This window comes from Coregonus clupeaformis, chromosome 3, assembly GCF_020615455.1.
Source record: "Coregonus clupeaformis isolate EN_2021a chromosome 3, ASM2061545v1, whole genome shotgun sequence".
Taxonomy (NCBI): Eukaryota; Metazoa; Chordata; class Actinopteri; order Salmoniformes; family Salmonidae; genus Coregonus; species Coregonus clupeaformis.
In genome coordinates this window covers 11,022,111-11,032,171 of record NC_059194.1, presented here as the reverse complement: position 1 = coordinate 11,032,171, position 10,061 = coordinate 11,022,111, and the positions used below count along the sequence as shown (strand labels likewise).

Below are 10,061 nucleotides of genomic sequence, written 5' to 3'. Positions count from 1 at the left end.
CTGAAACCACTTTATGACCAATTCAGAATATCTCTCTTTTGAAGCCACTTTATGACCAAATCTGAATATCGCTCTTCTGAAACCACTTTATGACCAAATCAGAATTTCGCTCTTCTGAAAGTACTTTATAACCAAATCAGAATAGAGCTCTTCTGAAACCACTTTATGACCAAATCAGATGAACTCAGGTCAGACCATGATGTTAAGCAACAGTTGGACTGAAAAGCAACATTCCCGAGAGTGTGTGGCTAATTTCATTTAATTGTGGCAATTACATGTTTACAGCCAAGTGAATGTTTCATTGAGTTTGTGTTTATGGCATTGGAATCATAACATAACAGGGCCCAAATATTAAGTGGTGCACCGCCCAAAAGACTAAGCCCAGAGAGGTGTGATTGAGTTAAAGCTGGCAATGAAGTTACTGATGACATTAACAATGAGCCTTCTTCTTCTCCTGTCTTCTGTGGTGGTTCAACACCTCCCACTTGAGACCGAGAATGATCCCCCTTCAACCCTCCCACACAACAGGCAGAGCAAAATACTGGACATATTTCCCTTCGAGAGTGGAAGCGATAATGCAGCGGTCATCCCACTTCTTCTAGTAGTTCACACATTTCTGCAACGCTGAAAGGTGGCTGACCGATGATAGTGACCCTTCAGGTGTGCCGTATCTCCCTCGAGTGTCCTTCAGAAGTTCAGTAAACGCTCCCTCCCTGTCCTTTTTCCATCCCTGAAAAAAAGAGTTTGAGGAAGAATAAAAAAATTATGAAAATAAGAAAAATGAGGTGGGTACAGAACAAGTCATGAATATGCAGGACAAAAAGGCCTGAGGGATTACACGTTACCTAAGGTTTATTTTCTCTCTCTCTCTTTCCCTTTCTCTCACCAACGAGGTTTGCTCCTGTCTGCATCTTAATTGAGATAGGGGGATGGAGAGAGAAGGGGGGGCTAGAGAGGGAGGGAGAGGACTGGTTTAGATTTCTGCCTCAATGCAGTGTTTTGATGTCCACTCCCCTGAACTCTTTCAGGCCTTGTTTACTCTGGCATCAGATACTCGATGAATCAGAGGCTTTTTTAGATCTAATATTTCAGAATGACTAAACACATTTTCAAGTAATTGGCAAATAGTGTGTGACTTTATGTACACTACCACAAAGATTTTCAGGCAATGCATTAATGATATTACATTCATACAGCCAACAATTCACAGCCCAATATTGTCATTCAGGCAAAACAGGATAATATTGCTAGCTGGCTCGCACTCATTTAGCCTTGCTGACTCACTCATTCATGCTTACACACCTGTTTATTTTATTTATTCAGCAAGACTTAAGCGTGACACAGATTTCAGTGTATGGAGAATGATTCCAGCATATGGAGAATGACTGATTTTTTTTTTTACCTGAGTATTAAGCCTATAAGCTTGATTCCCTGAAAGGTGAGTGCTGATTATCATTTCAATCGGCCAGACACCAAAAGGTTGTCAATATTGTTATTTAATTTGTTCATTTATGATGAAAATTTATTTTAATTGTTTGTAAGTTATGTGATTCACTGTACATGGGATAAAGTCATTTACACCTCTGAGGGTTTCATCTAACACTTTGTATTGAAGCACGCTGTCCTAGGAATATTCAACAAACAAGAGCATGATGGTGTTAATTGAATTTAACACACCTTAGTACATGAGAATGTACAGTCGTGGTCAAAAGTTTTGAGAATGACACAAATATTAATTTTCACAGTCTGCTGCCTCAGTTTTTATGATGGCAATTTGCATATACTCCAGAATGTTATGAAGAGTGATCAGATGAATTGCAATTAATTGCAAAGTCCCTCTTTGCCATGAAAATGAACTTAATCCCAAAAAAACATTTCCACTGCATTTCAGCCCTGCCACAAAAGGACCAGCTGCCATCATGTCAGTGATTCTCTCGTTAACACACGTGAGAGTGTTGACGAGGACAAGGCTGTAGATCACTCTGTCATGCTGATTGAGTTAGAATAACAGACTGGAAGCTTTAAAAGGAGGGTGGTGCTTGAAATCATTGTTCTTCCTTTGTTAACCATGGTTACCTGCAAGGAAACACGTGCCGTCATCATTGCTTTGCACAAAAAGGGCTTCACAGACAAGGATATTGCTGCTAATAAGATTGCACCTAAATCAACCATTTATCGGATCATCAAGAACTTCAAGGAGAGAGGTTCAATTGTTGTAAAGAAGGCTTCAGTGCGCCCAATAAAGTCCAGCAAGCGCCAGGACCGTCTCCTAAAGTTGATTCAGCTGCGGGATCGGGGCACCACCAGTGCAGAGCTTGCTCAGGAATGGCAGCAGGCAGGTGTGAGTGCATCAGCACGCACAATGAGGCGAAGACTTTTGGAGGATGGCCTGGTGTCAAGAAGGGCAGCGAGGAAGCCACTTCTCTCCAGGAAAAACATCAGGGACAGACTGATATTATCAAAAGGTACAGGGATTGGACTGCTGAGGACTGGGGTAAAGTCATTTTCTCTGATGAATCCCCTTTCTGATTGTTTGGGGCATCCGGAAAAAAGCTTGTCCGGAGAAGACAAGGTGAGCGCTACCATCAGTCCTGTGTCATGCCAACAGTAAAACATCCTGAGACCATTCATGTGTGGGGTTGCTTCTCAGCCAAGGGAGTGGGCTCACTCACAATTTTGCCTAAGAACACAGCCATGAATAAAGAATGGTACCAACACATCCTCCGAGAGCAAGTTCTCCCAACCATCCAAGAACCGTTTGGTGACGAACAATGCCTTTTCCAGCATGATGGAGCACCTTGCCATAAGGCAAAAGTGATAACTAAGTGGCTCGGGGAACAAAACATCAACATTTTGGGTCCATGGCCAGGAAACTCCTCAGACCTTAATCCCATTGAGAACTCGTGGTCAATCCTCAAGAGGCGGGTGGACAAACAAAAACCCACAAATTCTGACAAACTCCAAGCATTGATTATGCAAGAATGGGCTGCCTTCAGTCAGGATGTGGCCCAGAAGTTAATTGACAGCATGCCAGGGCGGATTGCAGAGGTCTTGAAAAAGAAGGGTCAACACTGCAAATATTGACTCTTTGTATAAACTTAATGTAATTGTCAATAAAAGCCTTTGACACTTATGGAATGCTTGTAATTATACTTCAGTATACCATAGTAACATCTGACAAAAATATCTAAAAACACTGAAGCAGCAAACTTTGTGAAGACCAATACTTGTGTCATTCTCAAAACCTTTGACCATGACTGTATACTTCAGCATATTATGGATTTTAGATTAAATGTTTCATATGAGGCGACAGTACAGAATGTCACCTTTTATTTGAGGGTCTTTTCATACATATCTGTTTTACCAGTTAGAAATGAAAGCACTTGATGTATCTAGTCCCCCCATTTGAAGGTGTCATAAGTATTGGGACAAATTCACTTATAGTGTATGAAAGTAGTCAAAAGTTTAGTATTTAGTCCCATATTCCTAGTACGCAATGACTACATCAAGCTTGTGACTCTGCAAACCTGTATGCATTTGAATGGTGAGTAATGTATTGTGTCATTTTGGAGTCACTTTTGTTGCAAATAAGAATATAATATGTTTCTAAACACTTCTACATTAATATGGATGCTACCAAGATTACGGATAACCATGACTGAATTGTGAATAATGATGAGAGAGAATGTTACAGAGGCACAAAGATCATGCCCCAAAAACATGCTAACCTCTCAGCATTACCAATAACAGTGGAGGTTAGCATTTTGGGGGGAGTATGATATGCATGACATTCGTGACATTGTGTACTGTCGCCTCATATGAAACATTTAATCTCACATCCAAAATGCTGGTGTATAGAGCCAAATTAAACGTTTTAGCTTCACTGTCCAAATAAATACGAAGGAGAGTATATATGGTAAAAGAAATGTGGACTTTACATTTCTACTTTCTGTGCTAACTTGCCAGAGCCTTGAAATCCCAACTAGGTTAAGCTTGCCATGCTCTGAGCATAAACCTATATTCAAAGCTAACTCTCTCTATAAACAATCTGAACAAACTCCTTTCCTACCTTGAACTTTAATCAACACCACCAATTTATTCTCTATCAATTATGTCACTGTTTTAATAGGCAGCACTGTGTCTCCTACAGTCCTCCCCCTGTGAGTAGACAGGTGCACCTGGGTTTCCATACTCCCCGCTGGAGCCTCTTTCCGTTCAGCTGCCATCCAGCATTGTCAGCTCATTAGGCTACATCCGTGACTGAAGTGGGAACCCAATGACGTTCTGCAACCCCTAGGTCTGTTGAGATAACGGACCGAGCAGATGGTATGTGATGTGTAATCTAATGGTCAGATAACACAGTTGGTTTTGGACTGAAGGGGCCCAAGTGGAGGATGATGTCAGTACAGGTTGTAGTTCCATGAAAGATGCATGGCACTGGCAACATATGAATCGTACTGTAGTGAGATGTTATGACAGGTTATTCTTCTCATGGCCGCTATGAAGGAATAAGGGCAGAACCATTAAGTGTCCATTTTAGGACATCATGTACAACGTAAAGTCAAGTGTCTTCCAATGTTGGCAGTGTCAGACACCAGTGTAGGCTACACATCACCTTTAGCGATACAGGAAGCGTGTGTAAAGGTTCTGCAGCAACCTCTTCAATTGCGATCGCAGCCGACAGAATTAGCCTGTGCTACTCTGGTGAGATCCAGCTGTGCCTCTGAGGCTGAGCTTACTTCAGCGGCGCCACTCCCCCCTCACTGTCCTCGCTCTCCTTTGATCCTCCAGGAGCTGACTGTCTGCCAAGTGGCAGCTGGCAGAGAGCCAAACAATTTATGGGAGGCAAAGCTGCGAAGGAGCTTGTTCTAAAAATACTGAGGCGGAATGAAGTATTGATCCAATGGACAGCTCGTTTGGGCCTGCCGCGGGGTCTACCTCACTTCTCCCAGGCCACCTCTATATGCAGCCTCTCTTCCCTCCCAGTTTATGTCCTTCGATTGAGGAAACCCGGCCTAGGAGGACTGTGTTTAGATGTTTATTTACTGGGGGGCTGAGACAGGGATGCTGGTTGTCTCCTTCCCTGTTGTGGTACCGAGGAGAAAATCCCCCTTCCTTCTCCCTCACCCACCCACTACACTGACTACAGTGACTCCAGCCCTGATGCCGCAGCAAGGGATCCCCCGAGCTAGATGCCGCTAGATCTATCCAAGCTTAATGTGGCAGCAAAAGACTGTATGCAGCTCTGCCAGTGTTGATTTAGAAAGACCTGATGATGAGTCTTGAGTCCTTTTCAGACAACAATTCAACAAACGTTTGCAGAGAGAAACACACGTCATAATAAGGCTATACAGTGAGGGAAAAAAGTATTTGATCCCCTGCTGATTTTGTACGTTTGCCCACTGACAAAGAAATGATCAGTCTATAATTTTAATGGTAGGTTTATTTGAACAGTGAGAGACAAAATAACAACAAAAAAATCCAGAAAAACGCATGTCAAAAATGTTATAAATTGATTTGCATTTTAATGAGGGAAATCAGTATTTGACCCCCTCTCAATCAGAAAGATTTCTGGCTCCCAGGTGTCTTTTATACAGGTAACGAGCTGAGATTAGGAGCACACTCTTAAAGGGAGTGCTCCTAATCTCAGCTTGTTACCTGTATAAAAGACACCTGTCCACAGAAGCAATCAATCAATCAGATTCCAAACTCTCAACCATGGCCAAGACCAAAGAGCTCTCCAAGGATGTCAGGGACAAGATTGTAGACCTACACAAGGCTGGAATGGGCTACAAGACCATCGCCAAGCAGCTTGGTGAGAAGGTGACAACAGTTGGTGCGATTATTCGCAAATGTAAGAAACACAAAAGAACTGTCAATCTCCCTCGGCCTGGGGCTCCATGCAAGATCTCACCTCGTGGAGTTGCAATGATCATGAGATCATGATCATTGTTTTCTTGGTGACTATGGTCCCAGCTGCCTTGAGATCATTGACAAGATTCTCCCGTGTAGTTCTGGGCTGATTCCTCACCGTTCTCATGATCATTGCAACTCCACGAGGTGAGATCTTGCATGGAGCCCCATGCCGAGGGAGATTGACAGTTATTTTGTGTTTCTTCATTTGCGAATAATCGCACCAACTTTTGTCACCTTCTCACCAAGCTGCTTGGCGATGGTCTTGTAGCCCATTCCAGCCTTGTGTAGGTCTACAATCTTGTCCCTGACATCCTTGGAGAGCTCTTTGGTCTTGGCCATGGTGGAGAGTTTGGAATCTAATTGATTGATTGCTTCTGTGGACAGGTGTCTTTTAAACAGGTAACAAACTGAGATTAGGAGCACTCCCTTTAAGAGTGTGCTCCTAATCTCAGCTCGTTACCTGTATAAAAGACACCTGGGAGCCAGAAATCTTTCTGATTGAGAGGGGGTCAAATACTGATTTCCCTCATTAAAATGCAAATCAATTTATAACATTTTTGACATGCGTTTTTCTGCATTTTTTTGTTGTTATTCTGTCTCTCACTGTTCAAATACACCTAGCATTAAAATAATAGACTGATCATTTCTTTGTCAGTGGTCAAACGTACACAATCAGCAGGGGATCAAATACTTTTTTCCCTCACTGTATATGGCAATTTCATATTACCTACAATGGCTTTCGAAAGTATTCACCCTCCTTGGCATTTTTCCTATTTTGTTGCCTTACAACCTGGAATTAAAATTGATTTTTGGGGGGTTTGTATCATTTGATTTACACAACATGCCTACCACTTTGAAGATGCAAAATATGTTTTGGTGTGAAACGAACAAGAAACAAGACAAAAAAAAGAAAGAAAACTTGAGCGTGCATAACTATTCACCCCCTCAAAGTCAATACTTTGTAGAGTCTCCTTTTGCAGCAATTACAGCTGCAAGTCTCTTGAGGTTTGTCTCTATAAGCTTGGGACATCTAGCCACTGGGATTTTTGCCCATTCTTCAAGGCAAAACTGCTCCAGCTCCTTCAAGTGGGTTCCTCTGGTGTACAGCAATCTTTAAGTCATACCACAGATTCTCAATTGGATTGAGGTCTGGGCTTTGACTAGGCCATTCCAAGACATTTAAATGTTTCCCCTTAAACCACTCAAGTGTTGCTTTAGCAGTGTGCTTAGGGTCATGTCCTGCTGGAAGGTGAACCTCCGTCCCAGTCGCAAATACCTGGAAGACTGAAACAGGTTTCCCTCAAGAATTTCCCTGTATTTAGCGCCATCCATCATTCCTTCAATTCTGTCCAGTTTCCCAGTCTCTGCCAATGAAAAACATCCCCACAGCATGATGCTGCCACCACCATGCTTCATGGTGGGGATGGTATTCTAGGGGTGATGAGAGGTGTTGGGTTTGCGCCAGACATAGCTTTTCCTTGATGGCCAAAAAGCTCAATTTTAGTCTCATCTGACCAGAGTACCTTCTTCCATATGTTTGGGGAGTCTCCCACATGCCTTTTTGCGAACACCAAACTTGTTTGCTTCTTTTTTTCTTTAAGCAATGGCTTTTTTCTGGCCACTCTTCTGTAAAGCCCAGCTCTGTGGAGTGTACAGCTTAAAGTGGTCCTTTGGACAGATACTCCAATCTCCGCTGTGGAGCTTTGCAGCTCCTTCAGGGTTGTCTTTGGTCTCTTTGTTGCCTCTCTGATTAATGCCCTCCTTGCCTGGTCGTGAGTTTTGGTGGGCGGCCCTCTCTTGGCAGGTTTGTTGTGGTTTCATATTGTTTCCATTTTTTGATAATGGATTTAATGGTGCTCCGTGGGATGTTCAAAGTTTCAGATATATTTTTATAACCCAACCCTGATCTGTACTTCTCCACAACTTTGTCCCTGACCTGTTTGGAGAGCTCCTTGGTCTTCATGGTGCCACTTGCTTGGTGGTGCCCCTTGCTTAGTGGTGTTGCAGACTCTGGGGCCTTTCAGAACAGGTGTATATTTACTGAGATCATGTGACACTTAGATTGCACACAGGTGGACTTTATTTAACTAATTATGTGACTTCTGAAGGTAATTGGTTGCACAAGATTTTATTTAGGGGCTTCATAGCAAAAGGGGGTGAATACATATGCACGCACCACTTTTCCGTTATTTAAAATTTTAATTCTGGGGGGAATTCACCCGTGTTTATCATGGCCAAAAAGCAATTGTTTGTTTTCATTAAGAAAAACGAGATTTGAGTCTTGGGGATGTGGTTCAATGTGGGTGTGTTATGTACGCTATCGTACCCTGGCAGTTACTGTTGTTTGTCCCTCTTGAGGCACGGTAGCAACAACATAGCCACTACTTATTCCTCAAATAGTCATAGTTAATCTAAGATAAATCAAGAAATCTGTAAAACATTTTTACGTTTTTGTGGAGGAGGGCTCAGTTGAGCGTTTTATACAGGTGTTTGGTACAGTATTTCTCAAGTAAAACATTTGAAAACTAGTCAGAGCACTGCAGACAGTGTCTAGTCAGCTGCTGCTGGCTGCCCTCAGGACTGATTTTTGAGAACATGTCTACAACTTCATTATCAGCAAGCTGTCGAAACTATTGTAAATAATGCACAATCTACACGCTGTTTATCAGTGCCTAAAATCACTAGCTACCTAAGTTCCATCTCTGTGTTTGTCAATGAAGCTAGCTAGTTGTAGCTAGTAGGCACATTGAGCAGCCAGGCCACATAGCTAAATCAGCTAATCAAGTCACTGGCGAGTGGCAACGTGTGTGCTTCAGTGACGTTTTGTTGTTCCAACTTTCTCAATATCTATTACCAGAGTTGGAACAACAAAGCTGGCAGTGTTTCATAGGGAATCATGTTACAAAACAGGTCGCGGGGGACACAAGATGCTCGCGAATGGGTTTAGAGTTTTGGAATATTGACAAGTGGCAGTTGAGCATCGTCTCAATTCTCATTTAGCCCAAAACAGTGGCAGACTCAAGTGATCACTATCAATCACATCAGCAAGTGGCCACTCCATAAAGGGCTTAGGGGCCAAGTGTTCTTTCAACATAACATTGGCGACGTATTGAGCGCACACAGCGCAACTTGTTCTTCGTGCTGCTGTTTCTCCCTAGTCTTACAACCCTCATGTAAGTCGTGATGATCTCAGTTACACAAATCTTACAGTTTTGCAATATACTGACCTTTTGACCAAAATGATCCTACTTAGACTTTTTTGTTAATTTTGGCACTGGAATAAATGTTTCAGACTAATATCGATGCCACAACGGCCGTTTTCAACCAGAAAAGTTGTTTTTTTTTGCATTCAGTTGCCCTTTATACATTACATGTATTCTAATGTAAGTTGTACTCACAGTTCAGCATGTTCTGTTGAAAAAAAAAACTCTCTCTCTCATATAAAGGGGTTCATAAAGGGTTTATAATTACCTTCATGTAAAGTGTTACCATTGGTTTTGTGGATCTATCAGAATACACGAATTTCCGGCAATGAATGTCGTCTGCGCTGCAGGAGGTGCTGTGGACACAGCTTAGATATTCTTGTGGCCACTTGATACTTCCTCTGTGCTTTTGTCATGGCGACCAGTGTAACTTTTGTCATGGCGACCAGTGTAGCCATTTGTCTTGGCGACCAGTATAGCAGCAGTGTGCTTGCTCTGCTCACCCTGACTCCTCCAGGTGTCACTGCTCTGATCAATATGCACGGCTTGGTTTTACATTTTAGTCATTTAGCAGACGCTCTTATCCAGAGCGACTTACAGGAGCAATTAGGGTTAAGTGCATTGCTTAAGGGCACATCGACAGATTTTTCACCTAGTCGGCTCAGGGATTAGAACCAGCGACCTTTCGGTTACTGGCACAACGCTCTTTCCCACTAAGCTACCTGCCGCCAGTTTGGCCCAGACACTGATGCACCGTTGAATCACTCAGAAAAACCCCGCCCGATCACTTACATTTCACAGACGGAGGGGAAACTCGATAGACAAGAAAAACAAGGGTTCCGAAATGAAAACAGCCATGAAAGAGTGATGTGAGAGCATGGGTGTGTGTTGATTGTTTTAGTTTGTGTATGTAAGGTGGTGGGGGGTGGGAGCGGATGTGTG

The 10,061-nt window shown here is 42.7% G+C and overlaps 1 long non-coding RNA gene across 1 annotated transcript; it reads right to left on the bottom strand.

The window, feature by feature from the left end:
* Positions 1–276: 276 nt before the first annotated feature.
* Positions 277–9,482, bottom strand: LOC121546047. Its single transcript, XR_005996330.1, has 3 exons — positions 9,388–9,482; positions 846–948; positions 277–730 (listed from the first exon to the last, which is right to left on the bottom strand). It is a non-coding gene; the product is annotated as an uncharacterized LOC121546047 (long non-coding RNA).
* Positions 9,483–10,061: the final 579 nt, after the last annotated feature.